Consider the following 15,515-nt stretch of genomic DNA (forward strand, 5'->3'; position numbering starts at 1 on the left):
CTGCCCATAGTTCAATGTACCTATATTTAATAACAATATCATTAGTACTATATCCACATCACATATAATGTAATATACTGATCCCTTCCCACAGATCAATGTACATTTAGTAACACCATCATTCATACTATATCTACCCTAGGTATAATGTAACATAGTGATTACATCCCACAGATCAATGTACATTTAATAACAACATCATTCATACTATAACTACATTGGATATAATGTAATATACTGATCCCTCCCCACAGATCAATGTACATTTTATAACAACATCATTCATACTATATCTACATTGGATATAATGTAATATACTGATCCCTTCCCATACGTCAATGTACATATAATAGCAAAATCGTTATTACTATATCTACATTAGGTATAATGTAATATACTGATCCCTGCTCACAGATCAATGTACCTATATTTAATAACAATATCCTTAGTACTATATCCACATTACACATAATGTAATATACTGATTCCTTCCCACAGATCAATGTACATTTAATAACAACAGCATTCATACTATATCAACACTAGGTATAATGTAATATAGTGATTACATCCCACAGATCAAGGTACATTCAATATCGATATCATTATTACTATATCTACATTAGATAAAATGTAATATACTGATCCCTTCCCACAGATCAAGGTGCCTACATTTAGTAACAATATCATTATTACTATATCTACATTAGATATAATGTAATATACTGATCCCTGTCCACCGGTCAATGTACATTTAATAACAACATCGATCATACTATATCCACATTAGGTATAATGTAATATAGTGATTACGTCTCACAGATCAATGTACCTACATTTAATAACAATATCCTTAGTACTATATCCACATTACACATAATGTAATATACTGATTCCTTCCCACAGATCAATGTACATTTAACAACAACATCATTCATACTATATCTACAATGGATATAATGTAATATACTGATCCCTGCCCATAGTTCAATGTGCCTATATTTAATAACAATATCATTAGTACTATATCCACATCACATATAATGTAATATACTGATCCCTTCCCACAGATCAATGTACATTTAGTAACACCATCATTCATACTATATCTACACTGGATATAATACAATATACGGATTCCTCCCCACAGATCAATGTACATTTTATAACATCATTCATACTATATCTACATTGGATATAATGTAATATACTGATCCCTTCCCATACGTCAATGTACATATAATAGCAAAATCGTTATTACTATATCTACATTAGGTATAATGTCATATACTGATCCCTGCCCACAGATCAATGTACCTACATTTAATAACAATATCATTAGTACTACGTCCACATTACATATAATGTAGTATACTGATTCCTTCTCACAGATCAGTGTAGATTTAAAAACAACATCCTTCATACTATATCAACACTAGGTATAATGTAACATACTGATCCCTTCCCACAGACCAAGGTGCCTACATTTAGTAACAATATCATTATTACTATATCTACATTAGATATAATGTAATATCCTGATCCCTGCCCACCGGTCAATGTACATGTAATAACAACATCGTTCATACTATATCCACATTAGGTATAATGTAATATAGTGATTACGTCCCACAGATCAATGTACCTACATTTAATAACAATATCCTTAGTACTATATCCACATTACACATAATGCAATATACTGATTCATTCCCACAGATCAATATACCTTTAATAACCATATCATTAGTACTATATCTACATTCGATATATTGTAATATAGTGATTCATTCCCACAGATCAATGTGCCTTTAATAACAATATCATTAGCACTACATCTACATTCGATATAACGTAATATAGTGATCCATTCCCACAGACCAATGCACCTTTAATAACAATATCATTAGCACTATATCTACATTCGATATAACGTAATATGCAGATTCATTCCCACAGATATGTATATATAATAACCATATCATTAGTACCATACCTACATTCGATATAATGTAATATACCGATGGATTCCCACAGATCAATGTACATTTAATAACCATATCATTAGTACCATATCTACATTAGATATGTAATGTACATTTAATAACAATATCATTATTACTATATCTACATTAGGTATAATGTCATATACTGATCCCTGCCCACCGGTCAATGTACATTTAATAACAACATCGATCATACTATATCCACATTAGGTATAATGTAATATAGTGATTACGTCTCACAGATCAATGTACCTACATTTAATAACAATATCCTTAGTACTATATCCACATTACACATAATGTAATATACTGATTCCTTCCCACAGATCAATGTACATTTAACAACAACATCATTCATACTATATCTACAATGGATATAATGTAATATACTGATCCCTGCCCATAGTTCAATGTACCTATATTTAATAACAATATCATTAGTACTATATCCACATCACATATAATGTAATATACTGATCCCTTCCCACAGATCAATGTACATTTAGTAACACCATCATTCATACTATATCTACACTGGATATAATACAATATACGGATTCCTCCCCACAGATCAATGTACATTTTATAACATCATTCATACTATATCTACATTGGATATAATGTAATATACTGATCCCTTCCCATACGTCAATGTACATATAATAGCAAAATCGTTATTACTATATCTACATTAGGTATAATGTAATATACTGATCCTTCCCACAGACCAGGGTGCCTACATTTAGTAACAATATCATTATCACTATATCTACATTAGATATAATGTGATATACTGATCCCTGCCCACCGGTCAATGTACATTTAATAACAACATCGTTCATACTATATCCACATTAGGTATAATGTAATATAGTGATTACGTCCACAGATCAATGTAACTACATTTAATAACAATATCCTTAGTACTATATCCACATTACACATAATGTAATATACTGATTCCTTCCCACAGATCAATGTACATTTAACAACAACATCATTCGTACTATATCTACACGAGGTATAATGTAATATAGTGATTACATCCCCCAGATCAATGTACATATAACAACAATATCATTCATACTATATCTACATTGGATATAATGTAATATACTGATCCCTTCCCAAAGGTCAATGTACATATAATAGCATAATCGTTATTACTATATCTACATTAGGTATAATGTAATGTATTAACTACATCCTACAGATCATTGTACATTTAATAACATCATTCATGCTATAGCTAAATTGGATATAATGTAATATACTGATCCTTTCCCACAGATCAAGGTAGCTACATTTAATAACATTATCATTAATACTATATCTACATGAGATATAATGTTATATACTAATCCCTGCCCACAGATCAATGTATATTTAATAGCGATATCATTATTACTATATCTACATTAGATATAATGTTATATACTGATCCCTGCCCACAGTTCAATGTACCTATATTTAATAACAATATCATTAGTACTATATCCACATCACATATAATGTAATATACCGATTCCTTCCCACAGATCAACGTAGATTTAATAACAACATCATTCATACTATATCAACACTACGTATAATGTAATATAGTGATTACATCCCACAGATCAAGGTACATTTAATAACAACATCATTCATACTATATCTACATTGGATATAATGTATTATACTGATCCCTTCCCACAGATCAAGGTGCCTACATTTAGTAACAATATCATTATTACTATATCTTCATTAGATATAATGTAATATACTAATCCCTGCCCACAGATCAATGTATATTTAGTAGCGATATCATTATTACTATATCTACATTGGATATAATGTAATATACTGAACCCTCCCCACAGATCAATGTACCTACATTTAACAACAATATCATTAGTACTACGTCCACATTGCATATAATGTAATATACTGATTCCTTGCCACAGATCAGTGTACATTTAATAACAGCATCATTCATTACATATCTATTTTGGGTACAATGTAATATAGTGATTACATCCCACAGATCAATGTACATGTAATATCGATATCATTATTACTATATCTACATTAGATATAATGTAATATACTGATCCCTGCCCACAGATCAATGTACATTTAGTAACACCATCATTCATACTATATCTACCCTAGGTATAATGTAACATAGTGATTACATCCCACAGATCAATGTACATTTAATAACAACATCATTCATACTATAACTACATTGGATATAATGTAATATACTGATCCCTCCCCACAGATCAATGTACATTTTATAACAACATCATTCATACTATATCTACATTGGATATAATGTAATATACTGATCCCTTCCCATACGTCAATGTACATATAATAGCAAAATCGTTATTACTATATCTACATTAGGTATAATGTAATATACTGATCCCTGCTCACAGATCAATGTACCTATATTTAATAACAATATCCTTAGTACTATATCCACATTACACATAATGTAATATACTGATTCCTTCCCACAGATCAATGTACATTTAATAACAACAGCATTCATACTATATCAACACTAGGTATAATGTAATATAGTGATTACATCCCACAGATCAAGGTACATTCAATATCGATATCATTATTACTATATCTACATTAGATAAAATGTAATATACTGATCCCTTCCCACAGATCAAGGTGCCTACATTTAGTAACAATATCATTATTACTATATCTACATTAGATATAATGTAATATACTGATCCCTGCCCACCGGTCAATGTACATTTAATAACAACATCGATCATACTATATCCACATTAGGTATAATGTAATATAGTGATTACGTCTCACAGATCAATGTACCTACATTTAATAACAATATCCTTAGTACTATATCCACATTACACATAATGTAATATACTGATTCCTTCCCACAGATCAATGTACATTTAACAACAACATCATTCATACTATATCTACAATGGATATAATGTAATATACTGATCCCTGCCCATAGTTCAATGTACCTATATTTAATAACAATATCATTAGTACTATATCCACATCACATATAATGTAATATACTGATCCCTTCCCACAGATCAATGTACATTTAGTAACACCATCATTCATACTATATCTACACTGGATATAATACAATATACGGATTCCTCCCCACAGATCAATGTACATTTTATAACATCATTCATACTATATCTACATTGGATATAATGTAATATACTGATCCCTTCCCATACGTCAATGTACATATAATAGCAAAATCGTTATTACTATATCTACATTAGGTATAATGTAATATACTGATCCCTGCTCACAGATCAATGTACCTATATTTAATAACAATATCCTTAGTACTATATCCACATTACACATAATGTAATATACTGATTCCTTCCCACAGATCAATGTACATTTAATAACAACAGCATTCATACTATATCAACACTAGGTATAATGTAATATAGTGATTACATCCCACAGATCAAGGTACATTCAATATCGATATCATTATTACTATATCTACAATAGATATAATGTAATATACTGATCCCTTCGCACAGATCAAGGTACCTACATTTAATAACAATATCACTAGTATTACGTCCACATTACATATAATGTAGTATACTGATTCCTTCTCACAGATCAGTGTAGATTTAATAACAACATCCTTCATACTATATCAACACTAGGTATAATGTAATATACTGATCCCTTCCCACAGACCAAGGTGCCTACATTTAGTAACAATATCATTATTACTATATCTGCATTAGATATAATGTAATATACTGATTCCTTCCCACAGATCAATGTACATTTAACAACAACATCATTCATACTATATCTACATTGGATATAATGTAATATACTGATCCCCTCCCACAGATCAATGTACCTACATTTAATAACAATATCCTTAGTACTATATCCACATTTCACATAATGTAATATACTGATTCCTTCCCACAGAACAATGTACATTTAATAACACCATCATTCATACTATATCTACACGAGGTATAATGTAATATAGTGATTACATCCCACAGATCAATGTACATATAACAACAACATCATTCATACTATATCTACATTGGATATAATGTAATATACTGATCCCTTCCCACAGATCAATGTACATTTAGTAACACCATCATTCATACTATATCTACACTGGATATAATACAATATACGGATTCCTACCCAAAGATCAATGTACATTTTATAACAACATCATTCATACTATATCTACATCGGATATAATGTAATATACTTATCCTTTCCCATACGTCAATGTACATATAATAGCAAAATCGTTATTACTATATCTACATTAGGTATATTGTAATATACTGATCCCTGCTCACAGATCAATGTACCTATATTTAATAACAATATCCTTAGTACTATATCCACATTACCCATAATGTAATATACTGATTCCTTCCCACAGATCAATGTACATTAACAACAACATCATTCATGCTATAGCTAAATTGGATATAATGTAATATACTGATCCCTGCCCACAGATCAATGTACCTACATTTAATAACAATATCATTATTACTATATCTACATTAGATAAAATGTAATATACTGATCCCTTCCCACAGATCAAGGTGCCTACATTTAGTAACAATATCATTATTACTATATCTACATTAGATATAATGTAATATACTGATCCCTGCCCACCGGTCAATGTACATTTAATAACAACATCGATCATACTATATCCACATTAGGTATAATGTAATATAGTGATTACGTCTCACAGATCAATGTACCTACATTTAATAACAATATCCTTAGTACTATATCCACATTACACATAATGTAATATACTGATTCCTTCCCACAGATCAATGTACATATAACAACAACATCATTCATACTATATCTACATTGGATATAATGTAATATACTTATCCCTTCCCACAGGTCAATGTACATATAATAGCATAATCGTTATTACTATATCTACATTAGGTATAATGTAATGTATTAACTACATCCTACACATCATTGTACATTTAATATCATCATTCATGCTATAGCTAAATTGGATATAATGTAATATACTGATTCCTTCCCACAGATCAATGTACATTTAATAACAACACTATTCATACTATATCTACACTAGGTATAATGTAACGTGGTGATTACATCCCACAGATCAATGTACATTTAATAATATCATTCATACTATAACTACATTGGATATAATGTAATATACTGATCCCTTCCCACAGATCAAGGTATCTACATTTAATAACAATATCATTATTACTATATCTGCACTAGATATAATGCAATATACGGATTCCTTCCCACAGATCAATGTACATTTAATAACAACATCATTCATACTATAACTACATTGGATATAATGTAATATACTGATCCCTTCCCACAGATCAATGTACCTACATTTAATAACAATATCATTAGTACTACGTCCACATTACATATAATGTAGTATACTGATTCCTTCTCTCAGATCAGTGTAGATTTAATAACAACATCCTTCATACTATATCAACACTAGGTATAATGTAATATACTGATCCCTTCCCACAGACCAAGGTGCCTACATTTAGTAACAATATCATTATTACTATATCTACATTAGATATAATGTAATATACTGATCCCTGCCCACCGGTCAATGTACATTTAATAACAACATCGTTCATACTATATCCACATTAGGTATAATGTAATATAGTGATTACCTCCCACAGATCAATGTACCTACATTTAGTAACAATATCCTTAGTACTATATCCACATTACACATAATGTAATATACTGATTCCTTCCCACAGATCAATGTACATTTAACAACAACATCATTCGTACTATATCTACACGAGGTATAATGTAATATAGTGATTACATCCCCCAGATCAATGTACATATAACAACAACATCATTCATACTATATCTACATTGGATATAATGTAATATACTGATCCCTTCCCAAAGGTCAATGTACATATAATAGCATAATCGTTATTACTATATCTACATTAGGTATAATGTAATGTATTAACTACATCCTACAGATCATTGTACATTTAATAACATCATTCATGCTATAGCTAAATTGGATATAATGTAATATACTGATCCTTTCCCACAGATCAAGGTAGCTACATTTAATAACATTATCATTAATACTATATCTACATGAGATATAATGTTATATACTAATCCCTGCCCACAGATCAATGTATATTTAATAGCGATATCATTATTACTATATCTACATTAGATATAATGTTATATACTGATCCCTGCCCACAGTTCAATGTACCTATATTTAATAACAATATCATTAGTACTATATCCACATCATATATAATGTAATATACCGATTCCTTCCCACAGATCAACGTAGATTTAATAACAACATCATTCATACTATATCAACACTACGTATAATGTAATATAGTGATTACATCCCACAGATCAAGGTACATTTAATAACAACATCATTCATACTATATCTACATTGGATATAATGTATTATACTGATCCCTTCCCACAGATCAAGGTGCCTACATTTAGTAACAATATCATTATTACTATATCTTCATTAGATATAATGTAATATACTAATCCCTGCCCACAGATCAATGTATATTTAGTAGCGATATCATTATTACTATATCTACATTGGATATAATGTAATATACTGAACCCTCCCCACAGATCAATGTACCTACATTTAACAACAATATCATTAGTACTACGTCCACATTGCATATAATGTAATATACTGATTCCTTGCCACAGACCAGTGTACATTTAATAACAACATCATTCATTACATATCTATTTTGGGTACAATGTAATATAGTGATTACATCCCACAGATCAATGTACATGTAATATCGATATCATTATTACTATATCTACATTAGATATAATGTAATATACTGATCCCTGCCCATAGTTCAATGTACCTATATTTAATAACAATATCATTAGTACTATATCCACATCACATATAATGTAATATACTGATCCCTTCCCACAGATCAATGTACATTTAGTAACACCATCATTCATACTATATCTACCCTAGGTATAATGTAACATAGTGATTACATCCCACAGATCAATGTACATTTAATAACAACATCATTCATACTATAACTACATTGGATATAATGTAATATACTGATCCCTCCCCACAGATCAATGTACATTTTATAACAACATCATTCATACTATATCTACATTGGATATAATGTAATATACTGATCCCTTCCCATACGTCAATGTACATATAATAGCAAAATCGTTATTACTATATCTACATTAGGTATAATGTAATATACTGATCCCTGCTCACAGATCAATGTACCTATATTTAATAACAATATCCTTAGTACTATATCCACATTACACATAATGTAATATACTGATTCCTTCCCACAGATCAATGTACATTTAATAACAACAGCATTCATACTATATCAACACTAGGTATAATGTAATATAGTGATTACATCCCACAGATCAAGGTACATTCAATATCGATATCATTATTACTATATCTACATTAGATAAAATGTAATATACTGATCCCTTCCCACAGATCAAGGTGCCTACATTTAGTAACAATATCATTATTACTATATCTACATTAGATATAATGTAATATACTGATCCCTGCCCACCGGTCAATGTACATTTAATAACAACATCGATCATACTATATCCACATTAGGTATAATGTAATATAGTGATTACGTCTCACAGATCAATGTACCTACATTTAATAACAATATCCTTAGTACTATATCCACATTACACATAATGTAATATACTGATTCCTTCCCACAGATCAATGTACATTTAACAACAACATCATTCATACTATATCTACAATGGATATAATGTAATATACTGATCCCTGCCCATAGTTCAATGTACCTATATTTAATAACAATATCATTAGTACTATATCCACATCACATATAATGTAATATACTGATCCCTTCCCACAGATCAATGTACATTTAGTAACACCATCATTCATACTATATCTACACTGGATATAATACAATATACGGATTCCTCCCCACAGATCAATGTACATTTTATAACATCATTCATACTATATCTACATTGGATATAATGTAATATACTGATCCCTTCCCATACGTCAATGTACATATAATAGCAAAATCGTTATTACTATATCTACATTAGGTATAATGTAATATACTGATCCCTGCTCACAGATCAATGTACCTATATTTAATAACAATATCCTTAGTACTATATCCACATTACACATAATGTAATATACTGATTCCTTCCCACAGATCAATGTACATTTAATAACAACAGCATTCATACTATATCAACACTAGGTATAATGTAATATAGTGATTACATCCCACAGATCAAGGTACATTCAATATCGATATCATTATTACTATATCTACATTAGTTAAAATGTAATATACTGATCCCTTCCCACAGGTCAATGTACATACAATAGCAAAATCGTTATTACTATATCCACATTAGGTATAATGTAATGTATTTACTACATCCAACAGATCATTGTACATTTAATAACATCATTCATGCTATAGCTAAATTGGATATAATGTAATATACTCACCCCTTCCCACAGATCAAGGTACCTACATTTAATAACAATATCATTATTACTACATCTACATTAGATATAATGTAATATACTGATCCCTGCCCACCGGTCAATGTACATTTAATAACAACATCGTTCATACTATATCCACATTAGGTATAATGTAATATAGTGATTACCTCCCACAGATCAATGTACCTACATTTAGTAACAATATCCTTAGTACTATATCCACATTACACATAATGTAATATACTGATTCCTTCCCACACATCAATGTACATTGAACAACAACATCATTCGTACTATATCTACACGAGGTATAATGTAATATAGTGATAACATCCCCCAGATCAATGTACATATAACAACAACATCATTCATACTATATCTACATTGGATATAATGTAATATACTGATCCCTTCCCAAAGGTCAATGTACATATAATAGCATAATCGTTATTACTATATCTACATTAGGTATAATGTAATGTATTAACTACATCCTACAGATCATTGTACATTTAATAACATCATTCATGCTATAGCTAAATTGGATATAATGTAATATACTGATCCTTTCCCACAGATCAAGGTAGCTACATTTAATAACATTATCATTAATACTATATCTACATGAGATATAATGTTATATACTAATCCCTGCCCACAGATCAATGTATATTTAATAGCGATATCATTATTACTATATCTACATTAGATATAATGTTATATACTGATCCCTGCCCACAGTTCAATGTACCTATATTTAATAACAATATCATTAGTACTATATCCACATCATATATAATGTAATATACCGATTCCTTCCCACAGATCAACGTAGATTTAATAACAACATCATTCATACTATATCAACACTACGTATAATGTAATATAGTGATTACATCCCACAGATCAAGGTACATTTAATAACAACATCATTCATACTATATCTACATTGGATATAATGTATTATACTGATCCCTTCCCACAGATCAAGGTGCCTACATTTAGTAACAATATCATTATTACTATATCTTCATTAGATATAATGTAATATACTAATCCCTGCCCACAGATCAATGTATATTTAGTAGCGATATCATTATTACTATATCTACATCGGATATAATGTAATATACTGAACCCTCCCCACAGATCAATGTACCTACATTTAACAACAATATCATTAGTACTACGTCCACATTGCATATAATGTAATATACTGATTCCTTGCCACAGATCAGTGTACATTTAATAACAACATCATTCATTACATATCAATTTGGGTACAATGTAATATAGTGATTACATCCCACAGATCAATGTACATGTAATATCGATATCATTATTACTATATCTACATTAGATATAATGTAATATACTGATCCCTGCCCATAGTTCAATGTACCTATATTTAATAACAATATCATTAGTACTATATCCACATCACATATAATGTAATATACTGATCCCTTCCCACAGATCAATGTACATTTAGTAACACCATCATTCATACTATATCTACCCTAGGTATAATGTAACATAGTGATTACATCCCACAGATCAATGTACATTTAATAACAACATCATTCATACTATAACTACATTGGATATAATGTAATATACTGATCCCTCCCCACAGATCAATGTACATTTTATAACAACATCATTCATACTATATCTACATTGGATATAATGTAATATACTGATCCCTTCCCATACGTCAATGTACATATAATAGCAAAATCGTTATTACTATATCTACATTAGGTATAATGTAATATACTGATCCCTGCTCACAGATCAATGTACCTATATTTAATAACAATATCCTTAGTACTATATCCACATTACACATAATGTAATATACTGATTCCTTCCCACAGATCAATGTACATTTAATAACAACAGCATTCATACTATATCAACACTAGGTATAATGTAATATAGTGATTACATCCCACAGATCAAGGTACATTCAATATCGATATCATTATTACTATATCTACATTAGATAAAATGTAATATACTGATCCCTTCCCACAGATCAAGGTGCCTACATTTAGTAACAATATCATTATTACTATATCTACATTAGATATAATGTAATATACTGATCCCTGCCCACCGGTCAATGTACATTTAATAACAACATCGATCATACTATATCCACATTAGGTATAATGTAATATAGTGATTACGTCTCACAGATCAATGTACCTACATTTAATAACAATATCCTTAGTACTATATCCACATTACACATAATGTAATATACTGATTCCTTCCCACAGATCAATGTACATTTAACAACAACATCATTCATACTATATCTACAATGGATATAATGTAATATACTGATCCCTGCCCATAGTTCAATGTACCTATATTTAATAACAATATCATTAGTACTATATCCACATCACATATAATGTAATATACTGATCCCTTCCCACAGATCAATGTACATTTAGTAACACCATCATTCATACTATATCTACACTGGATATAATACAATATACGGATTCCTCCCCACAGATCAATGTACATTTTATAACATCATTCATACTATATCTACATTGGATATAATGTAATATACTGATCCCTTCCCATACGTCAATGTACATATAATAGCAAAATCGTTATTACTATATCTACATTAGGTATAATGTCATATACTGATCCCTGCCCACAGATCAATGTACCTACATTTAATAACAATATCATTAGTACTACGTCCACATTACATATAATGTAGTATACTGATTCCTTCTCACAGATCAGTGTAGATTTAATAACAACATCCTTCATACTATATCAACACTAGGTATAATGTAATATACTGATCCCTTCCCACAGACCAAGGTGCCTACATTTAGTAACAATATCATTATTACTATATCTACATTAGATATAATGTAATATCCTGATCCCTGCCCACCGGTCAATGTACATGTAATAACAACATCGTTCATACTATATCCACATTAGGTATAATGTAATATAGTGATTACGTCCCACAGATCAATGTACCTACATTTAATAACAATATCCTTAGTACTATATCCACATTACACATAATGTAATATACTGATTCCTTCCCACAGATCAATGTACATTTAACAACAACATCATTCATACTATACCTAGAATGGATATAATGTAATATACTGATCCCTTCCCACAGATCAATGTACCTACATGTAATAACAACATCGTTCATACTATATCCACATTAGGTATAATGTAATATAGTGATTACGTCCCACAGATCAATGTACCTACATTTAATAACAATATCCTTAGTACTATATCCACATTACACATAATGCAATATACTGATTCATTCCCACAGATCAATATACCTTTAATAACCATATCATTAGTACTATATCTACATTCGATATATTGTAATATAGTGATTCATTCCCACAGATCAATGTGCCTTTAATAACAATATCATTAGCACTACATCTACATTCGATATAACGTAATATAGTGATCCATTCCCACAGACCAATGCACCTTTAATAACAATATCATTAGCACTATATCTACATTCGATATAACGTAATATGCAGATTCATTCCCACAGATATGTATATATAATAACCATATCATTAGTACCATACCTACATTCGATATAATGTAATATACCGATGGATTCCCACAGATCAATGTACATTTAATAACCATATCATTAGTACCATATCTACATTAGATATGTAATGTACATTTAATAACAATATCATTATTACTATATCTACATTAGGTATAATGTCATATACTGATCCCTGCCCACCGGTCAATGTACATTTAATAACAACATCGATCATACTATATCCACATTAGGTATAATGTAATATAGTGATTACGTCTCACAGATCAATGTACCTACATTTAATAACAATATCCTTAGTACTATATCCACATTACACATAATGTAATATACTGATTCCTTCCCACAGATCAATGTACATTTAACAACAACATCATTCATACTATATCTACAATGGATATAATGTAATATACTGATCCCTGCCCATAGTTCAATGTACCTATATTTAATAACAATATCAATAGTACTATATCCACATCACATATAATGTAATATACTGATCCCTTCCCACAGATCAATGTACATTTAGTAACACCATCATTCATACTATATCTACACTGGATATAATACAATATACGGATTCCTCCCCACAGATCAATGTACATTTTATAACATCATTCATACTATATCTACATTGGATATAATGTAATATACTGATCCCTTCCCATACGTCAATGTACATATAATAGCAAAATCGTTATTACTATATCTACATTAGGTATAATGTAATATACTGATCCCTGCTCACAGATCAATGTACCTATATTTAATAACAATATCCTTAGTACTATATCCACATTACACATAATGTAATATACTGATTCCTTCCCACAGATCAATGTACATTTAATAACAACAGCATTCATACTATATCAACACTAGGTATAATGTAATATAGTGATTACATCCCACAGATCTAGGTACATTCAATATCGATATCATTATTACTATATCTACATTAGTTAAAATGTAATATACTGATCCCTTCCCACAGGTCAATGTACATACAATAGCAAAATCGTTATTACTATATCCACATTAGGTATAATGTAATGTATTTACTACATCCAACAGATCATTGTACATTTAATAACATCATTCACGCTATAGCTAAATTGGATATAATGTAATATACTCACCCCTTCCCACAGATCAAGGTACCTACATTTAATAACAATATCATTATTACTACATCTACATTAGATATAATGTAATATACTGATCCCTGCCCACCGGT

Source organism: Osmia lignaria, chromosome 3 (assembly GCF_051020975.1).
Source record: "Osmia lignaria lignaria isolate PbOS001 chromosome 3, iyOsmLign1, whole genome shotgun sequence".
Taxonomy (NCBI): domain Eukaryota; kingdom Metazoa; phylum Arthropoda; class Insecta; order Hymenoptera; family Megachilidae; genus Osmia; species Osmia lignaria.